Source organism: Austrofundulus limnaeus, unplaced genomic scaffold (genome assembly GCF_001266775.1).
Source record: "Austrofundulus limnaeus strain Quisiro unplaced genomic scaffold, Austrofundulus_limnaeus-1.0 Scaffold113, whole genome shotgun sequence".
Lineage (NCBI taxonomy): Eukaryota > Metazoa > Chordata > Actinopteri > Cyprinodontiformes > Rivulidae > Austrofundulus > Austrofundulus limnaeus.
Genome location: NW_013952515.1, coordinates 1,041,379 through 1,046,493, shown reverse-complemented (window position 1 = coordinate 1,046,493; position 5,115 = coordinate 1,041,379).

Here is a 5,115-nt window from a genome sequence, read left to right as displayed (position 1 = left end):
GTTACAGGCTGACTTCAGGTCTGGTTTAGATCATTACTTATAAATTATATATTTTTCTGGTATAAATCTGCTGTTTTACATGATTATTGAATAAAATTAACATAATTATTAATTTATTGTAAAAACATGACAGATAATCTGTGAAACAGATCCGGTTCAGCTTGCTGTTTATCTATTAGTTTCTATGAAGGCTGTGAGCCGTTGCCCTTTTAGGTCGCCATTTTTGCTCCTCCATGCCTGTCACAGACACTACCAGTGGACGGTATGGGCGGGGCTCATTCTAGTGATCTATATATTTAAGTCTATGCCCATAACTGGGTTTGCAGAGAACATTTCTTAAGTGTCAACTGGTAAATAGTTTTTAATTATTTATGACAGTAAGAAATAATAATATGCTTTATCTGGGGTCGCGTCATGGGGGCAGCAGCCTAAGCAGACTTCCCTCTCCCCAGCCACTTGGGCCRGCTGATCCGGAGGAATCCCAAGGCATCCCAGGCCAGCTGAGAAACATAGTCCCTCCAGTGTGTCCTGGGTCTTCCTCTGGGCCTCCTCTCAGTGGAACGTGCAAGGAACACCTCACTAGGGAGGCGTCCAAGAGGCATCCTAACCAGATGCCCGAGCCACCTCAACTGGCTCCTCTCGACGTGGAGGAGCAGCGACTCTACTCTGAGTCCCTCCCTGATGACTGAGCTTCTCACCCTATCTCTAAATGAGAGCCCAGACACCCTGACAACCTACTACAGGCAACGTGGACCAAACTCTAACAGAGGAACCTAACAGCCTGTATAAAAGAGCTTGGTACCCCATACTCCTAGAGTACCCCCCACAGGACTCCCTGAGGGACACGCCTGAATGTATTCTCCAGGTCCACAAAACACATGTAGACTGGTTGGGCAAACTCCCATGCACCCTCCAGGACCCTGTTGAGGGTGTAGAGCAGGTCCACTGTTCCACGACCAGGACAAAAACCACACYGCTCTTCCTGAATCCAAGATTTGACTATCTGACRGTTAGTCTCCAGGACCCCTGAATAGATCTTACCYGGAGAGTGATCCCCCTATAGTTGGGAAAACACTCTGCGGTCCCCCTTTTTAAATAGGGGGACCAGCACCCTGGTCTGCCAATCCAGGGGAACTGCCCCCGATGTCCACGCGATATTGTAGAGTCACATCAACCAACACAACCCCACAACATCCAGAGCCTTAAGGAACTCCGGGCGAATCTCATCCACCCCCCGGCGCCCTGTCACAGAGGAGCTTTTTAACCACCTCAGTGACCTCGGCACCAGAGATTGGAGAGCCCGACCCAGGGTCCTCAGGCTCTGCTTCCTCATGGGAAGACGTGCTGGTGGGATTGAGGAGGTCTTCAAAGTATTCTGCACACTGACCCACAATGTCCCGAGTTGAGGTCATCAGTGGCGCGCTGAAATCAAAACAATTAGCAATTATAATAATTTATATTACAAATAATTTTTGACACAGATTGTTGAGCTTGTAGTTAATCTAATATTTGTTATGACAGTTGTGTGTGATCACCATTTTTTATTCCTCCATGTTGTCACAGATGCTAACAGTGGACGGAATAGACGGGGCTTACTCTAGTGTTATTTAACTCTATGGCTCATATAGTTGTGTTTTTTTTTGATAATTGCGGAAAGRTACCAGCAAATTTATTGGTTTCTGTAACTGTCTAATATGGACACTAAATTTTAGATGCATATGCTGGAAAACATWTAATTAAGATGTAGCATATTTGAGCTGTTTGAAAAAATGGTTCAAGCCCATATTATCAAGTCAAATTAAAGAAAAAAACCTAAGAAACTTATGTCTTAGTTTACATCTCTTTCTGTGATTTGATTGAATACAAATGTATTCAGTCATGAGTCAGTCTTCTCTTAATATTTTCATATTGCATTTGATGAAAAGAGACTGAGACAAACGTGGAAAGGCAGCTGAGCAGACCCACAGATCTGTCCTTCCTGTTCTCCCTCATCATCCCCTTTCCCGTCTTTATGCTGCAACGGTTWAAAGGTTTTCTTTCCTCAGGGTGGGACAGAGTGTTCAGACGCGCTTACGACTGTCCTTTTAAGGTTGAAAAAAGTTTCGGTAAGCATTCTAAAAAAGTCACTTTTTGTGAGCAATCAGGACTGGGACGAACATAAATCCTTTAGGGATCGTCGCGGCATTGCAAATACCCTCAACGCCTGTATTTGCTGATGACTACGAAATTGAAAAAGAAAGGCCCCTAATAATTCTGAGGCAAGTTTCCCTCAGCAGTACATATTGATTATTTGTGTGTGGCGAGAGATTTGGAAAATTCAATTAAAGGAGTTGTGCAAAGGATTCATAAATCCAGCTCCTCCAACCCGTATCAAGACGTGGTTATGTTCCAAATCAATGCTTCACTTCACAATATATTTTCTTAGGAACGTGAAAATAAATAACATTTAAACAGTTCTGCTTACTGCAGAAACAAATTTTGTCTTGGGTGAGGRTTTTTAGKTGGAGTCAGGTACTGACTCGTGCACATCCTCTAAGTGATAACATATTTTTATTGCAGTTTTTCCCATGAGAAAATCCTATATAATAGGAGTTTTGAGATGACAAAATGATGGTACGGGGTATGGCTCAGCAGTGTAAAAATTGATCAGGCTGTAGATGGGGCCACTTTGGCGAAGATTTGTATGTCAGCAGTAATGGAGTGTATTAAAAAGATTCCTTAAAACGTCATAAAAGTGATGGGACTTTGTCGCAGGTCGTGGGCCGCAAACTCAGGCAGCTCCCATATTCTGGTGCCATCAATTGTAGGTGGGAGGGGGGCTCACGGACAGATGCCACCCCACCTTCAGGAGTTTTATGACTTCTGATTGAAATCGTGGCYGTAATTAAAGCAGAGTTGTATATTAGAGAGTTTTGGTCCAAGTGAACTCTGTGACCTTCCATTGAGAGGTTCRACAGTCAAGTTTGCACTCTTTAAAGATTTCTGCAAAATGTCTCATGAACCACTGGATGGATCTGAATAAATCTCTCAATAAATTATCATTGGATGTACAGCYGATTAACTCTGGAGTCAGTCCAATTCAAGATGCTTGCCACAACTAATCGACATAAACCAACGCAAAAACGACTAAGTTAGCGAATTCTATAGATCACATGTCAAATGCAAGGCCCGTGGGCCAAATGTGGCCGGCAGTTGACTTCCGACTGGCCAGTCACTGGCCAGGAAATGGCCTGAATAGCCACCAATGCTGTTTTGCAGAACACCAGGAGACCACCAAGCCAATCTGTAGAAATCCAGTGATCAGAATCCAATAGTTGAAAAGAGCAGAACAGAGGTCCCACCTTTGACATGTCCTCCCATGGTAAAAAAATTGTTCCAAACATTTATTAAGAGACCAGCTAACCAAATCTATAAAAATAAATCCATAATTTTCGGTTTGGATAAAAACGTAGAGGAGGCTCCGAGCAGCAAAGCAGGGAAGATGAGGGAGAGCAGGAGAGAGGGGAAAAGTGTCTTACTCCTCTGGCTTTGATGCAAAGCCCAATTTATTTTTGRTTTATACAAATTGACAGCATTTTCATAACAACTGATGGTGACGTAGTTACAATTTTTATGTTATATAATTGAACTATATGYCTGATAATAATAATACTGGCTCTTTAAAGACAAAATGTTAAAGTTAATTACAACTGGCTCTTTRAGGGCCACCATAACGCTCACATGGCCCTCGGTGAAAACGTGTTTAACATTTTAAGCTCAAATTKTATGTGGTAGTTGTGTGGAGTTATTCACAACCCCCACTCTGAGCGTGACTTTACATGAGATTGAGCATAAAGTGTTTTCAAGGAATGCTAATATCTGGAAAAACCACAGGAAAAGGGTTTCCTCCCRCAATCACAATGAAGCTTTATTGTCCATAAATGTTTGACTTAAAATGACATTTCTTTTTCTCAACTCATGATTTCAAGTGAAGAGATTACCGGTACAACAATCCATCTTGACTCAAGTTTTGAGTGAGATRTAAAAAAGGAGAAAAACTCTCTATACCATCAAAAAAACAGCACTTTTTTAMGCAAAAAGACCTCTTTTTTCCACCCATAAAGCTTCAGACTCGACAGTGACTGCAGCGTTTGTAAAACCGTTTGTTGAAAGAGGGGTTACAATCATGTTTTCCTCCCCCATGTTCCCCAGGTTTTTGTTAGAGCGGCACCTCGGCCGTTGACAGGTAATGAAATTGCTCTTCACCGCCTGTGCGTATGATCCTGAGGAGAYGAGGCAGAAGACGAATGAGGAATCTGTGCTGTCAGTTGTGAGGCAGAGCAGTCACGGAGGACGTCAGAGAAGCRTCTGAAACGGCAGGTTTGACACGTTAAACCCCTCCCGCCTCTCTGACAGAGCCTCAGTCTGGCAGCTGACAAAAGTTGATTCTACRTTAAACACAAAGCTGCAACGCTGTGCAAATAATGTTCTTTCAGATGGCAACCTCCCTCTTCTTTACGGCCACGCAAATCCTTCCCCACCTGCGCAAATTTTAACACCTTTCGAAACGTAAATGCGCGGGGAGGGAAGCCGTCTCCCACAGCGCGGYGCTGGGCTCTTTATTTGGCAGCGCCTGGGAAGGCCGAGGCCTCTCGCTGCCCCGGCCGACCCAAGCAACAGCTGGCGTTCACAGCAACATTTCCTATTTCTGCCGAAGGTGGATCGTGTAACTCTCACTTTATCACCGTTGGAGGCCACATGAAGGACAAAGCGAGCAGGCCCATAAATAAAACTAATGTTTTGATACAGGCCTCCTTTGCAGCTGATTGAAGGAGCCATAGYGCTTTGAATAACCTCTTACCACTTGGACGGTTTACAAAGACGTGACCTATAGCAGGGATTTTTACTGCTGGTTGTGGTCGAAAACACAAGTGAGGAGAGGATTTAGGGACCCCGAGCTAATATTTACAACTTTCCAGGCTGCCGCTAAAGGAAAGAGGTAGGTAATAATGGTTTTACCTCTGTGGACAAATTATAATCAAACATGCAAAAAGTAACCACTGAATGGAAAAAAAAATTGTATAGGTCCTCTGGACGGGTTCTTCTTTAATGAAACGTTTCGTCTCTCTTCCAAGA